The 23929-nt window shown below is 37.2% G+C and overlaps 1 protein-coding gene across 5 annotated transcripts in view; it reads left to right on the forward strand.

Annotated features, from left to right (window-relative positions):
• SPECC1 (sperm antigen with calponin homology and coiled-coil domains 1) overlaps window positions 1-23929 on the forward strand; it is a 336370-nt gene that overhangs the window by 44479 nt on the left and 267962 nt on the right. For 4 of the 5 annotated variants that reach the window (XM_045824063.1, XM_045824060.1, XM_045824062.1 and 1 more), the window contains exon 1: window positions 16732-16845. The exons of the other annotated variant lie outside the window; for it this stretch is intronic. The gene's annotated coding sequence lies outside the window, so the exon portion shown is untranslated. Of the gene's footprint in view, window positions 1-16731; window positions 16846-23929 lie in introns of those variants that run through there. 5 annotated transcript variants of the gene reach the window in all.

The following is a 23929-nucleotide window of genomic DNA, read 5'->3' on the forward strand; positions in this document are numbered from 1 at the left end:
CTAGGAAGGCTATCATTTCAAATTGAAGGAGAAATAAGGAGCTTCCCAGCAAGAAAAAGCTAAAGAGGTTTATCACCAACCAAACTTATAGTGCAAGAATTGTTAAAATTATTTATTTATGAAGATGAAAATAAAAGACAACATAAGTATGAATAATAAAATGGGAATAACTATGTACCTATCAATAATCACTTTAAATGCAAATGGATTAAATGTTCCAATAAAATAGATAAGAAAGCAAGACCCATATATATAAGCTATCTACAAGAGACAAACATTGGAAGAAAAAGAGCACACAAAGACTGAAAGCAGAGGGATGGAAAAAGAGATTTCATGCAAATGGAAAGAAAAAAAACTAGGATGTCAATACTTATAGGCAAAACAGACTTTAAAACAAATGCTATAATAAGATACAAAGAAAAAAATTACATAATGATGAAAGGGACTAATCCAACAAGAGGACGTAACCATTGTAAACATTTATGCACCCACCATAGGAGCATCTAAATATATAAAGCAAGTCTGGATGGACATAAAGGAAGATATCATTCCTTTGACAGTAATACAGTCATAGTAGGGGACTTGAACACCCCACTGACATCAATGGATAAATATTTCAGGCAGAAAATCAACAAGGAAACAGCAGCCTTAAATGGCACACTAGATGTGATGGATTTAATTGATATTTTCAGAACATTTCAACCCAAAGCAGAAGAATATTTATTCTTTTCAAGTACACATGAAACATTTTCTAGGATGGACCACATGTTAGGCCACAAAACAAGTCTCAATAAATTTAAGGAGGCTGAAATGATATCAAGCATCTTCTTTGACCACAATGGTATGAAACTAGAAATCAAGCACAAGAAAAAACTGAAAAGCACACAAACACATAGAGGCTAGATAAGCTATTACTAAATAGTGAATGAGTTAATGATCAGATCAAGGAAGAAATCAAAAGATACGTTGAGACAAATGGAATGAAAAACACAATTATCCCAAATCAATGGAACCCAGCAAAAGCAGTCCTAAGAGGGAAACTCATAGCATTATAGGCCTACCTCAAGAAACAAGAAAAATATCAAGTGAACAATCAATCTTACACCTAAAAGAACTAGAAAAATAACAATTAACAAAGCCCAGAGTAAGTAGAGAAAAGGAAATAATAAATAAAGATCAGATTGGAAATAAACAACACAAAGGCTAAAAAGAAATACAAAAGATTGACTTCCAGTCAAGATGGAGGCATAGGTAGACTCACTTCTCCTCCTTGCACAACCATAAGAAGGATAACAACTAATCTAAAAACAAAACAGCCAGAACTGCCAGAAAACTGAACTGTATGGAAGTCCGACAACTAAGGATATAAAGAAACATTCATCCAGATGGGTAGGGGCAGAGAGGATGTGGTGTGGCATGGTGTGGTGGCAGCCATGGTGGCCAGTGGAATGGGTGGTCTTACATTCATGTGCAGTGGAAAAAAACTGGGAGGGACACCTGGGGACAACCAATACTACCCCAAGGTCAGACCAAACAGCCCAGAGTTCCAGCATTGGTAAAATGAAGCCTCATAACTTCTGGCTATAAAAACCAGTGGAGGTTGAGGTAGCAGAAGAAACATCAGTCTCTCAGGAGAGTCAATTTAAAGAGCCCACAGGGTCCTAGAACTTATGCAGTCCCACCTACTCTGAGCATCAGCACCAGGGAAGTAGCTAGAAGGGCACCAGATGCTTATGGGAAATGGGAGAAGCGACTGAAAATGGGGTGAGAGCTGAGTAAGCACAGCTGACTACTGTCCCCCACATACAGTGCCACAAAGTGGTGAAGTGGGTTGCGGCACCTGGTGAATACATAAGGCTCTACCCCTTAAAACATAACAAGTGCACCTACTTAGGAAGTCAAAGAAACTCTACCTAATACACAGAAACACAGGGAGGGTGCCAAATTGAAGAGACAAAAAATATGGCCCAAATGAAAGAACAGACCAAAACTCCAGAAAAAGAACTAAGCAACAAGGAGATAGCCAACCTATCAGATGCAGAGTTCAAAACGCTGATGATGAGAATACTCAGAAAAATTATTGAATACGGCCACAAAATAAATGAAGAATTAAGGCTATACAAAGTGAAATAAAGAAAAATATACAGGGAACCAACAGTGAAGTGAATGTGGCTGGGATTCAAATAAACAATTTGGAATGAAAGGAACAAATAAACATTTAACCAGAACAGAATGAAGAAATAAGAATGCAAAAAAAAAAATGAGGAGAGGCTTAGGAACCTCTGGGACAACTTTAAACATACCAATATTTGAATCATAGGGGTGACAGAAGGAGAAGAAGAGCAAGAAGAAAATTTATTTGAAAAAATAATGAAAGAAAACTTTCCCAATTTGGTGAAGGAAATAGACATACAAGTCCAGGAAGCCCCGAGAGTCCCAAAGAAGTTGGACCCAAGGAAGCACGCACCAAGGCACATCATACTTAAGTTACCCAAGATGAAAGATAAGGAGAGAATCTTAAAAGCAGCAAGGGAAAAGGAGACAGTTACCTACAAAGGAGTTCCCATAGACTATCAGCTGATTTCTCAAAAGAAACCTTGCAGGCAAGAAGGAATTGGCAAGAAGTATTCAGAGATGAAAAGCAAGGACCTACATCCAAGATTGCTCTATACAGCAAAGCTATCATTTAGAATGGCAGGGCAGATCCCAGACAAGGTAAAGCCAAAGGAGTTCATTATCACTGAGTTCTTCTTACATGAAATGTTAAAGAGACTTATCTAAGAAAAAGAAGATAAAAAAGTATGAACAGTAAAATAACAACAAACTCACAACTATCAACAACAAAATCTAAAAAAAAAAACTAAAGCAAACAACAAAAGCAGGCACAGAATCACAGAAATGAAGATCACATGGAGGGTTATCAGTGGAGAGGGGGAAAGGGGAGAATGGGGGAAAACGTACAGGGAATAAGGAGCATAATTGGTAGGTACAAAATAGACAGGGGGATGTTGAGAATAGTATAGGAAAGGAATAAGGCAAAGAATTCATATGTACAACCCATGAACATAAACTAAGGGGTGAATTGCTGGAGGGAAGGGGATACTAGGCAGAGAGGGCCAAAGGGAAAAAATGGGACAACTGTAGTAGCATAATCAATAAAGTATACTTAATTAAAAACATAATACATCAATTAAACCAAGAGCTGGTTCTTTGAAAAGATAAACAGGATTGATAAGCCTTTAACCAGACTCCAAGGAAGAAAGAGAGGACCCAAGTAAATACAATCAGAAATGAAAAGGAAGTAACAACTGACACCACAGAAATAGTAAAGATTATAAGAAAATATTATGAACTACTATTTGCCAACAATTTGGACAATCTGGAAGAAATTATTAAATTCCTAGACATACAATCTTTTAAGCCCGAATCCAGAAGAGATGGAAAATCTAAACAGACTGGTTACAGCCAATGAAATCAAATCGGTAGTGAAAAAACTCCCAACAAATAAAAGTTCTGGACCATATGGCTTCACAGGTGAATTTTACGAGACATTGAAAGAACTAACATGTGTGCTAAAACTATTCCAAAAAATTCAAGAGGGATGAAGACCCTAAGCTCATTATATGAGGTCAGCATTATCCTAATTCTAAAACCAGATAAAGACACTACAAAGAAAGAAAATTATAGACAAATACTCCAGATGAACACATGCAAAAATTCTCTACAAAATGTTAGCACACCAATAGAATTTCAGCAATACATTCAAAAAAATCATACACCATGATGAAGAGGGAGTTATTCCAGGAATGCAAGTTTACTAAAATGTCTGCAAATCAATTAATGTGATACAGCATATAAACAAAATGAAGGATAAAAACCACATGATCATATTAATAGATGCAGAAAAAGAATTTGATTAAATTTAGAACCCATTTATGATAAAATCTCTCAGCAAAGTGGGAACAGAGGGAACATACCTCAGTGTAATAAAGTTCATATATGACACTAACAGCTAACATCATATTCAATGAGGAAAAACTAGGTGTTTCTGTTAAGATCAGGCATAAGACAGGGATGTCCACTTTTATGACTCTTATTTAATATAGTACTGAAAGTCCTAGGCACAGCAATCAGACATGAAGAAGAAATAAAAGGCATCTAAATTGGAAGGAAGAAATAAAACTGTCATTATTTGCAGATGAGGTATCTGCATAGAGATATGACTGCAGATACATAGCTGCATGTATGAAGAACCCTAAAGATTCCACCAAAAATCTACTAGAACAGATAAATGAATTCAGTAAAGTAGCAGGATATAAAATTAGCATTCAGAAGTCAGTTGTATTTATTTTAAATCCTCACCATAGGACATGCTTGATGATTTTAGAGAGAGGGAAAGGGAAGGAGACAGAGAAAGACGAACATTGATGTGAGAGAGAAACATCCATTGGTTGCCTCTTGTACAGGCCCCAACCGGGTACTGAACCTACAACCTAGGCGTGTGTCCTGATGGGGAAGCAAACCTGCAACTTTTTGGTTTATAGGCCAGTGCTCTAACCAACTGAGCCATACCAGCCAGGTCAAAATCAGTTGTATTTTTATACATCAATAACAAATTATCAGAAAGAAAAGTTAAGAAAATGATTTCATTTACAATTGCATTAAAATATACCTAGGAATATATTTAGCCAAGGAGGTAAGAGATTTTTTCATAAGAGACCTATACTCAGAAAATTATAAGACCCTCAAGAAAGAAACCGAAGAAGATACAAATAAATGGAAGCACATACCATGTTTATAGCTCAGAAGAATTAAAGTCATTAAAATGTCCATATTCCCCAGAGCAATCTATAGTTTCAACACAATTCCCATCAAAATACTGGTGCTGTTTTTCACAAAACTAGAACAAATAATCCAAAAATTTACATGGAACCATGGAAGACCATGAATAACCACAGCAATCTAGAGAAAGAAGAACAAAGTTAGCAGTATCACACTACCTGATATCAAACTATATACTACAAGTTTAGTAATCAAAACAGCATGATACTGGCAGAAAAACAGTCACATAGATCAATGGAACAGAATAGAGAGCCCAGAAATAAACCCATGATTATATGGTCAATTAATTTAGGACAAAAGAGGCAAACATGCAGTAGGGTAAAAAGTCTATTTGATAAGTGGTGTTGGGTATATTGGACAGGTACATGCAAAAAAATGAAGCTAGACCACCAACTTACACCACACACAAACTCAGAATGGATTAAGCACTTAAGTCTAACACTCAAAACCATGCAACTCCTGGAGGAAAAACATAGGCAATAAAATCTCTTACATTTGGGCAAGGGAAAGACACACAAAAAAATAAACAAATGGGACTACATCAAATTAAAAAGTTTTTGCATGGAGAAGCAAACCATAAAAAAAAAAAAGACAACCCACTGAATGGGAGAACATATTTGCCAATGATACACCTGAGAAGTGATTAATATTCAAAATTTATAAAAACTTTATACAACTCAACACCAAAAAAAATCCAATTAAAAAATTGACAGATGACCCAAATAGACATTTCTTTAAAGAGGACATACAGATGGCCAATAGATATATGAAAATATGCTCAATGTCATTAATCATCAGATAAATACAAGGTAAAACCACAATGAGATATCACCTCTCTTCTGTCAGAATGGCTGTCATCAATAAATCAAGTAACAACTGCTGGTGAGGATGTAGGGAAAAGGGAACCCTTGTGCACTGTTGGTAGGAATGTAGTTTCGTGCAGCACCTGTGGAAAAACAGTATGGAGTTTCTTCAAAAAATCAAAAATGGAGCTGCCTCTTGACCCAGTGATTCCACTTCTAGGAATATATCCAAAGAAACTCAAAACACTAATTTGAAAGAGTATATGAACCGCTATGTTCATTCAGCACTATTTACAAAGCCAAGATTTGGAGACAAGCCAAGTGCCCATCAGTAGACAAGTGGATAAAAAAGCAGTGGTACATATATACAATAAAATATCATTTGACCATAAAAAATGAATGAAATCTTTCTGTTTGCAACAGCATAGATGGACCTAGAGGATTTTATACTAAGTTAAATAAGTCTGACAGAGATATAAAAATACCATCATATTTTACTTATATGTGGACTTTAAAGAACAACATAAATGAGCAAACAAATGAAACAGACTCATAGATACCGAGAATAGACTGATTGTTGCCAGAGAGAAGGGGGTTTAGGGGATTAGGTAAAAAATGTGAAGAGATTAAGAAGTACAAATTGGTAGTTACAAAATAATCATGGGGATGTAAAGTACAGCATAAGGAATATAGTCAGTAACAGTGTAATAACTATGTATAGTGCCAGGTGAGTACTGGAAGTGTGCGTGGGGGGGGGGGAGGGGGTGGTTACACTTTGTAAAGTATATGATTGTCTGACCAGTATGCTATCTGCCTGAAACTAATACAAAATAATATGCTATCTGCCTGAAACTAATACAAAATAATGTTAATATAAACTTTAATTGAACATTTTTAAATTTAATTTTTAGAACAATATAAATGCTTTTCAGAGGGTTCAACAAGAAGCCAGTTAAGAGTTGAATAAATCAGTTGGTCAGAGACACTGAAGGCCACATAGCCTTGTTGGAGTTCAGTCTCTATAGTTCTGTTTGGAGACCCAGGTCAGGAACAAGGAATAATGTGTGATTTGTCAGTCCCTGGTTAGCAGCTGACTGACTGAGCAAAGCCAGAGTAAGTGTATTCAGGGGCTGGTGGGGAGCATAGTGGAAGAAAGTGACCTTGGAGTTCAAAATGGGCAAGGAGGCATGAGAATCCATCAGAGATGGAGAGAAAACCGAGGCTAAGGAGAAGCCAGGCTAAGAGAGAGCATGGTAGTGGGGCAACTAGAAAGAACAGCTGGAAGCCAGAGAGGGGTATTTTAGATTCAGAATCCTGAAAGAAGGAGAGTTGGGTAGAAGGGCACATGTCTGAAGTATGATGGAACTTTGGGCGACTGACACTGAGTCATTTTTCAGACTCTGTGGGGCTCTTGTCTTTCTCCCAAAATTAGTTTTAATATCTTCTTTAAACCAGCAGTCACTGCTTTCCTATTCCTGGCTAATTGAACAAATGCAAACATATGCATAGCCTCAGTCTTCACAGCCAGGGAGGGGGGTATGTTGTGGGTGGCAGGTGTATGGCCCTGGAAGCAGAAGGGGGCCCGTGCTGGATCGGGAGGACATTTCTCATGGCTGTGTGGCCTCTCGAGGTTCCTTTAGGGATATGAATTTATCCAGCACTAAGGTAGTGCTTTTTAAAAAGCAAGTGTATTTGTGTATTGTAACTTGTAAGCTAAGAACTTCTTGTTCCTAAACACACATTTACAGAAGAGGCTTGCCTTTTTGTTTTCTTAGGGCGGGTGCACAGAGCCTGGCCTCACAGCATGAGAAAGCATCTTCTCTAACCACAGCCGTCCCAGGGCAGACTGTGTCCCTCTGCAATTACTCCCCTCTGTATAATTTCTTACCGACATTTTATGTTTTAGAACTAAATTAAAAAGTCATCTAAAGAGATGGTTTGGTTAACATAGAAATCAAGTTCCTCTTAGTAAGAATGAATGTTTATAAGCAGGCTTTAAAGATATTTACAAAAAAGAGCAATATATTTCTATACTACATGCTTATGTGAAATTTAGTATTTTATTTGGTATATTAGCATATTCATTATGACCTGCTAACTCATCCATTTCTATTTATACTCATTTTCTGGTAATAAATCTGGATCTGTTGTTGCCTGGATGAAATTTAGCAACCCATGAAGATTTTCACTCACCTTTGCCCCAGGGAGTGTGCCCTTTCATCCTGCACCATAACACATGCTCTTGGGCACCTTGCCACTGTAGTGGAGGAATCCTGAGGACTCTTACTCTGACAGCCTTTGCAAAAATTAGTTAAACATCTGTCTGAAAACCATTTAGAGTCACTGTCATCTTTTGTCTTTGTCCTAGTTATTTTTAGATTTGATAAATTTATTTTCCAAGAGCAAAAGAACATATTTAGGCTTAGATTTTGGCTAAGATTTAGAAAGTTCTGTTCTGTGGAGAGCTGGCAGGTTTCCCAGTGAGGCAGCTATGAGCTTAGCCCACACCACAGTTTCCTGCAGCATTGCTCTGGACTCATGACCCAGCCCGAGGAGCAGGACCATACTCTCACTGTCCAGCCTCCCTGTAGATGAGTACCCCGACATGCCACTGCAGCCCATCATTGTAATCTGCTCCTAGAGAATCCACAGTAGGGATCTCATAGTCTGCAAAGGAAGTCTCTCCCGGGATTTAATCATTTCTACAATTACAAAAGACTTTCTTGGGTTGAATTGAACTGACTTTCTGCTAAGTATAAGCCATCAAAGCCACCAAAAGAGTCTGTTCTCAGGGTACATAATTGTTGTTATGCTTAAATAGTATTTTTAAATTATAAAACAGTTACATGTTTCTTGCAACTAGTATAGAAAAATCTTGAAAGCATAAAGAAAATTAAAATTTCCCATCATCCCACCACCCAGAGATAACTATCCTTTTTGGTAATTGATGTTTTATTTTTTGAAATTTTATTTTGTTGTAATAAGAACACTTAACAGGAGATCTACACTCTTAACAACTTTTTAAGTGTATAATACCTGTTGTTGCCAGAGGTACAGTATTGTATAGCAGATCCCTAGAGCTTATTCACCCTGCTTGCCTAAACTTTATGCCCATTGATTAGTGATGCTTCATTTCCCCTCCCCCAGCTCCTGGCAGCCACCATTCCACTCATTGATTCTGTGGATTTGATTATTTTAGATATCTCATGTAAGTGAAATCATGCAGTGTTTGTCTTTCTGTGACCACTTTACTTCCCTTAGCCATCATGTTCTCAAGGTTCATCCATGTTGTCACATGGCAGAATTCTCTTCTTTTTAAAGGCTGAGTGGTATTCCATTGAATGTATATAGCACATCTTCTTTATCTGTTCATCTGACAATGGACACTTAAGTTATTTCCACATTTTGGCTATTGTGACTAGTGCTGCAATGAACATAGGAGTACTAATAATGTCTCTTAGAGATCCTGATTTCAGTTCCTTTGGATAAATACTGAGAAATAGGATTGCTGGACCATATTGTAGTTCTATTTTTAATTTTTTGAGGAACATCTATACTGTTTTCCATAGTGGCTGTACCATTTTTCATTCTCACCAATAATCTGCAAGAGTTCCAGTTTTTCCACATCCTCACCAACACTTGTGTTTTGAGTTTTTTTTTTCAACAGTAGATGTCCTGATAAGTGTGAGGTGATATTTCATTGTGGTTTTGATTTGAATTTCCCTGATGATTAGTGATGTTGACTATATTTTTTATACCTGTTGGCCATTTGTATGTATTCTCTGGAGAAATGTTTATTCAAGTCCTTAGCCCATCTTTTAATCAGATATTATTATTTTTTTTACTATTGAGGTATAGGAATTTTTTATATATTTTGGAGATTAATCCCTTATCAGATATATAGTTTGCAAGTCTTTTCTCACATTAAGTAGGTTGCCTTTTCACTTTGTTGTTTCCTTTGCTGTGCAGAGCCTTTTTGAGTTTGATATATTCCTGGTTGCTTATTTTTATTTTTGTTGCCATTCTTTTGGTGTCATACTCATGAAATCATCACCAAGACCAACATCATGAAGATTTTTTCCTTGTTTTCTTTCTAGGAGTTTTACAGTTTCAGGTCTTATGTTAATTCTTTAATATATTTTGAGTTGATTTTGACTTTGTGTATGGTATAGGATAAGGGCCCAATTCTATTCTTTGGCATGTGGATATGTAGTTTTTCCAACACCATTTGTTGAAAAAACTATCCTTTCCCCATTACAGATTCAATGCAAATCCTATCAAAATCCAGATGGTATTTTTTACAGAAATAGAAAAAATTCTAAAATTCATATGGTACCACTAAAGAATCATGAATAGGTAAATCAACCTTGAGAAAAAAGAACAAAGCTAGAGGCACCACATTTCCTGATTTAAGCATATATTACAAAGCTACAGTGATCAAAACAGTATGGTACTAGCATACAAAGAGATGTATAGGGTGGCAAGAATAACCATTTTTAATATGTTGATTTTCTCTAAGTCTTTTTTCTTTGCCTAAGGTAAATATAACCACCTGCTGTATACACTATTTACAATTTATTTTCCACTAAATATATTGTCATATGGATAATATTATCCCATATTATCAAATATATTACAGTATCACTTTGAAACTAAGATATAATTCATATACCATAAAATTCACTCTTTTAAAGTACAAAATTCAGTAATTTTCTTGTATATTCACAAAGTTGTGCAATAATCACCACTATCAAATTCTGTAACATTTTTATCATCCCAAAAAGAAACCCCAATCTGTTAGTAGTCATTTCCAGCTTGTGTCCCTCCCATTATCTTGTGGCAGCCACTAATCAACTTCCTGTGTTTATGGATTTGCCTATTCTGGAAATTTAATTTGAATGTAATCATATAATATGTTGACTTTATGTTTGGCTTCTTTACTCAGTATAATGTTTTTAAGATTCATCTATGTTGTAGCATGTGTCAGTAACTCATTCTTTTTACTTCCTTTTTAGTCTTGAGTAATATTCCATTGTAAGGATATACACATTATATTTATCTGTTTATCAGTTGGTAGACATTTGTTTTGTTTTTTTCACTTTTTGTCTATTGTGAATGGTGCTGCCATGAACATTCATGTACAGGTTTTTACATGAACCCCCATTTTCTGTTCTTTGTGGTGTACACCAAAGAGTGGCATTGCTGGATCATAACAGTAACTTTGTGTTTAACTGTCTGAGGAACGGCCAAAATGTTTTTCACAGTAACCTCACCATTTTACATTCTCACAAACAATCTATGAGGGTTTCAGTTTTTCCACATTCTTGTCAGCACTTGTTATTCTGGTCTTTTTGTCTATAGCCATTCTAGTAGGTGTGAAGTGGTATCTTCTTGTAGCTTTGATTTATACATCCTTAATGTCTAATTATGGAAAATATCTTTTCATGTTTATCAGCCATTTGTGTATTTTATATTCTTTTTGAAGTAATGTCTCTTTGGATACTTTGCCCATTTTTTAATTTGATTATTTGTCCTTTTATTATCAAGTTTAAAAGTTCTTTATATATTCTGGATAATAGATCCTTATTAGATATATGATTTACAAATATTTTATCCTATTTTGTGGGTTATCTTTTTACTTTCATGATAGTGTCCTTTGGTGCACAGAAGTGTTTAATTTTTATGAAGTATAATTTATCTAGTTTTTCTTTGATTCATTGTATCTGTGATATAATATCTAAGAAAACATCACCTAATCCAAGGTTACAAAGTTTTTCACTTATGTTTTTATTTTTTTAACCCTCTCCTGAGTATATGTTTATCAATTTAGAGCACAGGTAACAAACACAAGGCCCTCAGGCTGAATCCAGCCCTCCACCTTGTTTCTACCCAATAGCAGCACCAAGCTCTAACTTAACTATTAAGGGATAGTTACATTTATACAGTCCTAAAATTACATTCAGCCCTTTGAAGGCAACTGTGAGGCTGATGTGGCCCCCAAAGAAAATGAATTGGACACCCCTGATTTAAAGAGAGAAATGGAGGGAGAAGGGGAGAGAAAGAGAGAGAGAGATTGATTTTTATGAAAGAAACATTGATCGGTTACCTCCCCATATGTGCCCCGACCAGGGATCAAACCCACAACTTAGGTATGTGCCCTGATTGGGGACTGAAGGCACAACATTTTGGTGTATGAGACAATGCTCCAACCAAATGAGTCACCTGGCCAGGGCACTTTGCTTTCTTCTAACATTTTTGTATTTTTTTTAAAATAAGGAATTCACTTTCTTTTTTTTTAATTATTTATTTTAGGGAGGGAGATAGGTAGGTAGGTAGATAGATAGATAGATAGATAGATAGATAGATAGATAGATAGAAACATCAATGTGCGGTTGCTGGGGGTTATGGACTGCAACCCAGGCATGTACCCTGGCTGGGAATCAAACCTGCGACACTTTGGTTCGCAGCCCGAGCTACGCCAGCCAGGGCTACATTTTTATATTCTTAGCTCTTACCTCTTTCAGGTGGTTTTTATATGTGATGTGAGGAAGGAGCCTAACTTCATTCTTTTACATGGAGATACCCAGTTGCCCCAGCACCATTTGTTGAAGACTGTTCTTTCCCCATTGAATTGTCTTGGCAATCAGCTGCCCATAAATTATGTGCTAATTTTTGTACTCTCAATTCTATTCTTTGATTTATACAAGGTGGGACTAAAGTAGGTTTCTGGATCAAATATTTCCGTTATTTGTATGGAAATAATACAGTAATTAATAAATAATAAGGTAAGAATAAACTCTGTTTTATGTACTCACAACTCTAAACCTGCTTTTTTCACACTCTGTTCATCTATGTTTTTGCCTTTGCCACACAGTTCTTGATTTCTGTAGCTTTGTAAATTTTGAAATTGGGATGTGTGAGTCATACTTGAATATGCCTTTTCAAGACTGTTTTGATTATACTGGGTTTGTACATTTCTATAGAGTTATGTTATAGAATTAGTTTATTTCTGCAAAAATTGCAGCTGGAATTTTGTTAAGGTTGAATCTGTAGATAATTTGAGGAGCATTGCCCCTTTGTGTCTTACAATGCAGCAACATGGGTATCTGTCCATTTATTTAAGCCTGCCTTAGTTTATTCAGTATTTTGTAGTTTTTAGTATATGTCTTACACATATTTTGTTAAATATATGGCTAAGTACTTTATTCTTTTTGATGCTTTTGTAAGTGGAGTTGTTTTCTTAATATATTTTAATTGTTCATTGCAAGAGTACAGAAATAAATTGATTTTTGTATCCTGCAACCTTGCTGAACAAGTTTATTAGCTGTTTTATTGTTGTAGATTATTTAGAATTTTATTTATACAAGATCATGTCTTCTGCCAATAAAGTATTACTTTCTTACCAATCAAATGTCTTTTCTTTATTTTTCTTGCCTAATTTTCCTGGCTAAAGTCTCCAGTATAAAGCTGACTAGAAGTGGTAAGAGCAGAGGCATCTTTATTTTGTTTCTGTTCTTAGGCAAAGCTTTCAGATTTAACCATTAAGTATAATTTTAGGTGCTAGGGTATTTTGTAGTTGCTCTTTATCAAGTTGAGGAATTCTCCTTTATTCCTAGTTTGTTGAGTGTTTTTTATCATAAAAGTGCAAATTTGTAAGATGCTTTTCCTGCATCTCTTGAGATGATCACCTGTGGTTTTGTCCTTTATTCTATTATATATGGTATTTTACATTGATTTTCATATGTTTTTCTAACCTTGAATTCCCGGATAAATCCCACTTGGTCATGGTGTATAATCCTTGATTTATGTAGCTAGATTTAGGTTGGTAGTTATTTTGTTGAGGACTTTTACATCTATATCATAAAGAATACTGATATAGTGTCACTTTTAATGGCTACATAATCTTTAATTATGTGAATGTACCATAATCTAACCAGCTAGACTTTTATTTCCTTTGTTGTCATTATTATAATCAAAGATAAGCTTGTAACTTGCACATAGAGCTTTGTATTCATTCATGATTATTTTCATAGGATGCATTCTTACAAATGGAATAACTGAATCAAAGGTTTTGCTCAGATATTTGTCTCATCTTATCATTCGTATTTACATTTTGTTTATAGTATTTTTTTATTTGCAGAGGTTTTTTACTTTCAAGTAGTCAGATCTGTTTTTTTTTTATGTATTGTGCCTTTGCATGTGGGGTTAAGAGGCCTTTTTCACCTTGTTTAGAAATAGAATCTCTATTTTCTTCTAGTTCTTATAGTGCATCTTTTTCTCCTCCCTTAAATCTTTATTTCATCAGAATTCATTTGAGTACAAGGTGTGAGGTAGGAGTCTTGTTTTTGGAAATGATTAGTGAATTTTCACAATGATATTTTAAAAAATCTACTTTTATCTTCAAATTAGTAATTTCATCTTTATCATAACCTGAATTTTTATTTTAGGGTCTTGTTATAATCCACCGAGGATATTTCTACTCCTGAACCATACCACTGTAATTATTTTACTTTTCTGGTCTATTTTTATTTCTGGCAATAGAAATCCCTTTTCTTTTTTTTTCAAGAATTTTCTTCTAGCTCTGGCTTGTGTGGCTCAGTCGGTTGGAGTGTTGTACTGTAAACCAAAAAGTCACAGGTTCGATTCCCAGTCAGGGCACATGTCTGGTGTGCAAGTCCTATCCCTGGTATGAGAGGCAGATGATTGATGTTTCTTTACCTCTCTCTCTCCCTCCATTCCCCTCTCTCTAAAATCAATAAACATTTCCTCAGGGGAGGATTAAAAAAAAGAATTTTCTTATGTAGAGAAAAGTTATTCTACCACATTTCTAGTCCTATTAGAATTTTTATTGGAATTATAACACACTTATAAAATTATTTGTGGAGAATGGATATCTAATTGAAAGCACATGGTATATTTTTTTCATTCAGCCCTCTTTTTTGTTCTTCAGTAAAATGTTACAAATTTTTTGAGGGTGACTGCCAGATTTATTCACACATATTTTTATATACTTTTTGTTTTGTATAAAGGATGTATTTAGCATGAAATAACTTATTTTATTGTATTATTTTATCACACAATTTAATATCTACTTGTTTTAGAAAATTTAGAAGCTACAATGTAAATTTAAAAAATAAAGGGCCTGATCTGACTGGTATGGCTCACTTGGTTTGGTGTCGTTCCACAAAGGGAGAGGTCATTGTTTTGATTGGGTTGCAGGTTCTGTCTTAGAGGCAACCAACTGATGTTTCTTCCTTGCATCCATGTTTCACTCCCTCCCTTCCCCTCCTTTCTACCCTCTCTAAAAATAAATAAATAAAATATTTTAAAAATAAGATAAATTACCTCACATTTCCAGACATAAGCACTGTTAACATTTTGTGTATATCCTTCTAGTAACAGATTTGCAGTCCAGTTGGAGAAGTAAGGTAAGATCACATGAAAGGCTTAATAATACAATGCACTAGTGGGTGACCAGCTTGTTACTTTTATGTCTTGCATTTTTGCCTTCATGAACTGCTCTTCTCACTACCAGTGGGGTGCCAGTCACCCAGGTACCTCTCCCTGGCCCACTGGGTTGGACAGTGTATCACTGCCAGGTTCTTTTCTGAGGAGTGTAACCCTTCTTCTGGCATCTTGAGTTCTAAAGACCTCTCCTCCTGGAATGCTCCTGGGAAAGGCTTTCCCATCCCAAGAGCACCTGTGTTTGAATAAAGCAAACTTAGGGAAGCTGAGCTGAGAGATCATGTAAAACAGACCCCCGTGATATTGGACCCTCTAGGCTTCACGGCTTACAGCCAGCTTGAATTCATCCAGGGGCTTTCTGGATAGTCAAGCCAATAGATTTGCTGTTTTGCTTAAACAAGGTTGGGCTGGAGTTCTGTCCCTTGCAGCTCCCCACCACTGCCACCTCATGTCTATCCCATGGTGCCACACTTGGGAGGAACTCCCAGATAAGTCAGATCCTTGTATGTCCTACCTCCCAACAGGATGGATATTCCTCAGTGAGAGCAAGCCCCATGCATTATGCCTCTTGCTTTCTTCAAGGCAAAGAAGGAGAGCCACCTGAGGTAGCAGCATTTGCCAGGGGCAGGAGCCACAGTCGTAATAACACCTCTGCAGGTGAAGGCCAATGCTGAGCTGCATGAGAACAGATCCTCACTGTCTTCTGTGATTGGAATGGCTGTGCGCATATGGAGGGTGCTCATGCTGAATTGAACCACAAGGGCTCAGTGTCACTGAGGTTCTGCCGACACACCATCTGCCATGTAGGAGCCACTTGGCTGCTTTACACACCTACTATCCAGTAAAATAGAAACCTATGGCAGTTACTGAGTTTAGCCTAGCCCTGATGATTCAGTTTTGGGGGAGTGTGGATATAACACATGTAGCTTATTTACCTGCACAAAATTTCTTCCATTTTTTTCTGTGCCACATGTTTGCTCTCTATTACAGATCTCATTGTCACTGGGGCTTTTGAGGGCCCCTGGCTAGTGGCACCAGACAGGACCCTAGGTTTTATAAGAGTGCTCATATAATTTTGGAGCTCTTTGAATTCAAAATTAGGCATGAAACTATTTATTTAGAATGAAAAAGAAGTTGCAACAAATTACCAGAGCCTTGGAGATCAAGATGCCTTACCCTTGAGGTCCCTTGAGTCAGCTTATGAGAATCGCCTGCTTCAAAATGCTTCCTGATTGTTATCTGAGTTCCCCATGCCACCCAGAATGTTCTACAGTTTGCAGGCCATGGCAGTGGGGGCCCTGAGGCTTCAGGGCAGACTCACCTCTGAAGTTCTCATGGCTTTTTATTCCCCTTGTTTTCTGTTTGATATCTCAGGGAGCAATCAGCAAGAAACTAAGACAGCATACATCTTAAATCCTTATGTTTCTGAGAGATACACATTACGTATTTAGGAATAAGTAGGATAGAAATGATTTGGTACTCTGTGTGTGTGTGTGTGTGTGTGTGTGTGTGTGTGTGTGAGGGGCGGGGGGAAGGGGGGGAGAGCCAGAGAGGCCACCAGAGGCCCTGGGGAGCAGAGCCCGCCTGCTTCCTGAGTGAAGTGTTGCTCCAGTGCTCACTGCTTGGTCTCCTGAGTGTGGTTTCCTTCCCGGCCAGCACCAAACCCCAGAATAGAGCACTGGGCTTGCAGATTGAGGTCATCAGCTCTGAAAGCACGAGAAGAAAAGGTTGTGCAGTAAGTACATAGCTGGTTATCATTGAAAAGGGGGATAGAAAATCTTAGAGCAGTTCTGTCAATAGAAGATATTCTTGTGCTTTAGGTATAATGTCAAACATACATTATGATATGACCAAGGCATTATTAATATGTTAATTTGTGGTTCATGGGCAAGATAAACTAATATTACATGCATATTTTGGGGGGCTGAAAGTGAATTTGAAACTCATCCTCTGTCATCTTGAAAAAATAGTCTTTTCTCACTGCCTGTTATTTTTTCATCTTGTGAAGCCAGGATAATTAATGCTAACCTCCAGTTAAATGTATAAACTTCTTTGGCAAAAAAGTCCCATCTATGGGTACTAATTACTAACAGTGTGGAGGTCTGTTTTTTACAACTAAGGTGAGTAGGGCTGCTTTTGTGCATTCTGAATTCACCAAGAGAGAATTCTAAAACCCTACAGAGAGGACTGCCCACTGGACTGGTTCTTAGCCCCGGAGGAAGTTCTAGAAAACCTTCTCTCCTTGAAGATCAGCACTTTGATGTGTGCCCTGGCATCTTGCAGAGGGCCTGATAATGTCCCATTGCTCGATATCTGGGGCAAACATTGTGCTTATGAGGCTTAGATGGCAGAATTTCAAAGCTATGACAAAGATAGAGGCTTTTCTAGGAAGTAACTTATTAGGTGGTTTCTGTGTAAGCAGTATTTTGTCCCACCCTTGTTCCCCCAGCAAGGGGATCAACTACTTTGAAATGTCTTGTTACCACTCTATTTTCTAGAAATTAAACTTCTTTTATTTCCTTTTTCCATTGAGTTAATTTCTTATTAGAATGAAATATTTAGCTCAGTCATACAGAAAGACCATATTTTAAGTTCACTCAAGAAATGGGATTCCTCCTCCTCATTAGAAGTTAAAGAAAACACATACATCTGCTGCTTTTTCTGAAGTCCTCACTAATATGGCTCCGCTTGTTCCTTTACAGCTCAGCTCCATAGATCCGTTGTTTTACATGGTTCTGGTTTACTGTAGCCGTTTCACTTCCTTTAATCTTTCTTTTGCCAAGTGAGTTTATGTGCAACTGTTGTCTGTTCTTACTAGGAGAAACATGCAAAAGTAGAGGAAGTCAAAATTAACTACTAAATTTGCAACTGAAAAAAAAACAACCCATGTGAAATATTTTTTCCCTCACTTCGATTTTGTTTTTAAAACACAGTTAATTTTTTTAATGATAAAAAGAGCATTTTGAGTGCTTGCTGTGGCAGGCACAGCAGCCAAGTTCCTCACGAGCACTCTCTCATTTGTTTTCACAGTAATCCCACGAGGTGGTTCTAGTTATGGTCTTTACTGTGTAGGTGAGGAAACAGGCATCAAAAGGTGATGGGCTTTGCCAAGCTCACTCTGATCTGTGAGTGGAATGAGTGCTGCAGCTGGGATTGGAATTTGGGTCTTTTCAAATCAAGTTTAGAAATTACAGAAAATAGAGACTCAACCCCATGCCCTAAAGCAACTTAAAATTTCTATATTTCATTCTACTTGTACAACTAGATGTTATAACATAATGTTCTTTATGTTATTGGCTTCACAATTATTTTTAAGAGTGTATAATTGTTCTAGTGAGTGATTGTTCCATAAATTACTTAACTATTCCCTGTTCTTGAAAATTGAGTTGCTTTTCTTTTTCTGTTTGCTTGTTTTTTGCTATTATAAATAATACTTCAGTAACTGTCTTACTCATATAGTATTTTTCCTGTTTTTAGATTTTGTCTGTAGAATAGATTCTCAGACATGGAATTGTTAAGTAAAGGGGCATGAATATTTTAATGGTGCTTGGTGTATGCTGCTAAGCTGCTTTCTGTCAGCACTCTGTGTGAGAGTGCCAGCTTAACTGTATCTATTCCACCTGTGACAGTACATTAAAAAAGAATAGGCAAAACAGAAGTCCTTTTTTATAATTTTGCATTTCTTTTAATATAGCTAGATTGCACATTTTTTCACATGTTTGTTTACAAGTTGTACTTTATCTTTTCCTCATTTATTTGTTAATATCTTAATGCCTTTTTATTTTTTGCTAATTTATGTGTTTTTAATATATTTTATTGATTATGCTATTACAGTAGTCCCATTTCCCCCCTTCACTCCCCTCCACCCTGCACACCCTCTCCCATCCACATTCCTCCCCTTTAGTTCATGTCCATGTGTCATACTTATAAGTTCTTTAGCTTCTACATTTCCCATACTATTCTTACCCTCCCCCTGTTTATCTTCTACCTACCATCCATGTTACTTATTCTCTGTATCTTTTCCCCCTCTCTCCTCCTCCCACTCCCCTGTTGCTAACCTTCCATGTGATCTCCATTTCTGTGGTTCTGTTCCTGTTCTACTTGTTTGCTTAGTTTGTTTTTGTTTTTGTTTTAGATGCAGTTGTTGATAATTGTGAGTTTGCTATCATTTTACTGTACGTGTTTTTTATCCTGTTTTTCTTAGATAACTCCCTTTAACATTTCATATAATAAGGTCTTGGTGATGATGAGCTCCTTTATCTTGACCTTATCTGAGAAGCACTTTATCTGCCCTTCCATTCTAAATGAAGGCTTTGCTGGATAGAGCAATCTTGGATGTAGGTTCTTGTCTTTCATGACTTGGAATACTTCTTTCCAGTTCCTTCTTGCCTGCAAGATCTCTTTTGAGAAATCAGCTGACAGATTGATGGGAACTCCTTTGTAGGTGACTGTCTCCTTATCTCTTGCTGCTTCTAGGATTCTCTCCTTCATTTTAATCTTGCTTAATGTAATTATGATGTGCCTTGGTGTGTTCCTCCTTGGGTCTATCTTCTTTGGGACTCTCTGAACTTCCTAGATTTCCTGAAAGTCTATTTTTTTTTGCCAGAATGGGGAAGTTCTCCTTTATTATTTGTTCAAATAACTTTTCCACTTGTTGCTCTTCCTCTTTCCCTTCTGGTATCCCTATAATTCGGATGTTGGAACATTTAAAGATGTTCCTAAGCCTCTCCTCATTTTTTTGAATTCTTGTTTCTTCATTCTTTTCTGTGTGGTTGTTTCTTTCTTCCTTCTGGTCCACTCCATTGATGTGAGTCCCAGTTTCCTTCCCATCACTGTTGGTTCCCTGTGCATTTTCCTTTATTTCACTTAGTGTAGCCTTCATTTGTTCATCTAATTTATGACCAAAATCAACCAACTGTGTGAGCATCCTGATCACCAGTGCTTTGAACTGTGCATCTGATAGGCTGGCTATCTCTTCATCACTCAGTTGTATTTGTTCTGAAGCTTTGATCTGTTCTTTCATTTGGGCCATTTTTTTTTGTCTTGATATGCGTGTTATTTAGTGAGGGGCAAAGCTTTAGGTGTTCACCAGGGCAGGGCAACCCACCTTGCTGCGTTGTGATGCTCTATGTGGGGGAGGGGTCTGAGAGGGAACAAAGGCACTTGCTCCACTCTCTGCAGGATTTCAGTCACTTCCCCCACTTCCCCCAAGCAAATTGGGCCCTTTTGGTGCTGATTCCCAGGTGAGTGGTTTTGTGCATATTCTAGGACCCTGTGGGTCTCTCCAGTGAACTCTCCTGTGAGGCTAGGAGTCTCTCCCGGCACCTCAACCCCCACAGGTGTTTTCAATTGGTGTTTTGAGGCTTTATTTCCCGGTACTCGGGCGCTGGGTTGTGCAGTCTGTCTTGCTCCCCAGTTTTGCCTGGTTTATCTGCATGTGAATATGGGGATCCCCCCCAGTCCACCAGCCACCTTGTGTGCCATACTTCTCCACAGTCCACTGCCTTGCTGGGTTCACCCACTGCCACCCTGAGGCTGGGGTCTGCCAGCCACCACTTTTTTCCCACAACCCCTCTCAGTGCGGCCGCCTGACTCCACCCCTCCAACGGTCTGGATGAATGTGTCTATTTTAACTCCTTGGTTGTCGGGCTTCCATACAGTTGAATTTTCTGTCAGTATTGGTTGTTTTCTTGTTTCTGAATTGTTGTCCTTATTTTGGTTGTGCGAGGAAACACAGTGTGTCTATGTTCACCTCCATCTTGGCCGGAAGTCTCTATATGTGTTTTTAATAAGATTTATCTGGCACATTTTTATCGTTTTTTTCTAAGACTATTGCATACCTTTTTAAAATGAATTTTTCAGAAATATGTAGTCATTTAACATTTTTACATGCCCACATTTGTCCATTTTTTCTCTAACTGTTCTTAATCCTCTTTTAAGGGATTTTTTCTTCTAGTTTTTTACCCTGGTGGATGGCATGAAAAATGGGTTTAAACTGACTTAAAAAAATGCTAAACAGTTTTCTAGTATCTTTTATGAGCCATCTTTGTTCTCTAATATTTCATAATTTTGCATTTTTATACCTTCAGCTTTTCTAGGTTAAATGAAATTTCTAGATTATCTGTTGTATTTATCAGAGCTAACTACATCTGTGTCATTATCACATTGCATTATTTTTGTTATTTTATACTGTGTAGAGATAATTAGTTATATTGAGTAACATGGAGTCAAAATAAAGTTTTGGTTAAGAGCATGGGCTTTGGAGGCAGATTGCCGTCCCAACTTATGTGTTCCTTAGTCTTACTGTTTGTAAAATGGGGACAGTAATGATATCTGCTCTGTGGGACTTTGGGGTGAGTAAGTAAAAGCTAAATTTTAAAAAACCAGGAAAAAGTATTTGATACATATATAGAATACTTGATATATATTAAATATATATATAAATGTGTGTTATACAAACTTCTTATATAAAGTCAATGTGTCATTCTTTTTCTTTATGGTCTCCAACAACCTTTTGTGTAATCTTGGGAGACAGAAAGAAAACACATTTGACTCTACATGCATTGAAAGACAGGCAGGTGAGAGACAGCGACACACATACTGCAGAGAATTACTTTTTATTGTAAAAGAATTCCAAAACATCAATTAGAAAAAGAAAAATACACAAAGGAAAAATGGTCTTGTTAAAACATGTAATTCACAAAAGTAATGCACTTGGCCTGTAAACATGTAATATTCAACCTCAGTATTAATGAAATATCATTTCCCTGCAACAGATTGGCAAAAACTGAAATCACAGATAACATCCAGTATCAAAGAGAACACATGGAGATGAGCATTGGCAATCACAACTAGTGGGAGCAGGAATTAGTAAAGTATGTCTGTGTGGCAATTTTACAAAATCTACCAAAATACAAAACATGCAAACCTTTAATGTGTGTTAGAAAAATACTATACATATTTTCAAGCATATAATCATATTTATATAATAAATGCCATTATTCAAGTTAATAAACCTAAACTATATATTTTTATTTGTATGTATATAAAAATTCATTTTTAAAAGTACTATATATATAATAAACTATTTAGGTTACCTCTGGATAAGGAAATAGAAATAGGTAAAGGTCTCTTTCACCTTTTGCTACATATACTTTTGTATTTGAATTTTTATGAGTTTGTACCTATTACTTGTGTAAATAAATAAATAGACTTTTTTCCAGGCTCAGAGGTAAGAAAATTCTAGAGAGCAGGACCCCAGTGTAGAGGCTCAGCATTGGAAAAGTACATGACAGATTTTAGGGAGAGTGACCATTTGAGGGGACAGTGCTTTAACATTCCTTACAGGTTTTAACTTATGTTTTAGAAAAGAAGCAAGGAACTTGTTGAGAAAACTCAGCCTGAGAAGCACAGAGGAAAAGTCGTTTCACCAGTGAGCACTGACCTCTGAACTGCTGTTTCATGTTGTGTGTGAGCCATCTCCACACGTGCAGTATGTGGACCCCACCCAGACTCACTGTGCTCTCCATCTTCCTTTTTGTCTGTGTTCCTTATCTGTCATAAAAAAAATCCATTGTCCAGCATTCATCCAGTTATTGGCCCAGCAGGTAGCTAGCACCCTTTTCCAGCCAGACAGTCCCCTGGGCCCAGCCACAAGGAGGTTGAGCAGGAGAGAGATTGTGGCAGCCTGTGGGAGCAGTGGAGACACTCAAGAGACTCATCCTTGACTATGAGCATTGCTCCACAGCTGCGAAATAGGGAGCTCTGCTGGAGGAGAGCAGACAAGGGCTCCTAGGGAGGAATGATCACAGTGTTGGGTGGAGGGGGGCACAGGGAGAGCTGCCCATATGTTCTGCAGAGAACAGAACGTTGGTGGGACAGCATCACCCTTGGTAAGGCCTCCGCCCCCTGGGCCACACCCTACTGCCTGGAGTTTTGCTGAGTACATCACTCCAGCATGTCGCCTTTCGCCCCCTTCTCTCCACTACTACTATCGTTTCTTCATTTCTTCCACTGGGACCACTGCTTCCTGGAGTTTAGACATTTAATTTCTCTTCTCACAGAGTTGTCATAGCCAACTACCATCACTTACTCATTGAAGTTCCTAAAGCTCACTTACGTGATTAACATAATTTAAAAATTTTTATTGTATTTTCCATTACCATTTAGCCCCTTTATAGTGCCCTCCCCCCATAATCATACCACTATTGTCCATATCCATGAGTCCTTTTTACTTTTTGCTCCATTCCTCCATCCCCTAACTGCCCCCTGCTGCTGCCTTAGCTGTCATCCTGCTCTTCACCTATGAATGTCTCTATTATGCTTGTTAGTTCAGTTTGTTCTTTAGATTCCACATATGAGTGAAATTATATGGTATATGTCTTTCTGTGACTGGCTTATTTCACTTAGCATAATGTCCTCTAGGTTCATCCATACAGGGTTAATATATTTTGAAAGGAAACTTTGTGACTGATTGTAAATGAGAAACAATGAAAATGAAATAATGCTAAATTAAAAATTAAAGTAAGAAATTACCAGTAATGAAGACAGACCTCTGTAACATGGTCTGTAAAGCCTGAAGCATTTCTCTGGTCACAATGGGATACTATTTATGGAAAAAAAGTGTATTAGGCATAGACAGTTAGACAGTAGAAAATGATTGCATTGTCAGTGAATTCAGAGAGGACACCATATGAGAGACATGATGGAAGAGAAGATTAGAAAGCACTTCCGTATTTTGTAGAATTGCATGAGTGAGGTAAACCCAGAACGTGTGGTAACCCAGGTGGCTGGGCACCTCTGGGATAGCCCTCAAAGCA

The sequence above is a fragment of the Phyllostomus hastatus genome, unplaced genomic scaffold (genome assembly GCF_019186645.2).
Source record: "Phyllostomus hastatus isolate PE091 unplaced genomic scaffold, TTU_PhHast_1.1 phas_scaffold_55, whole genome shotgun sequence".
NCBI lineage: Eukaryota > Metazoa > Chordata > Mammalia > Chiroptera > Phyllostomidae > Phyllostomus > Phyllostomus hastatus.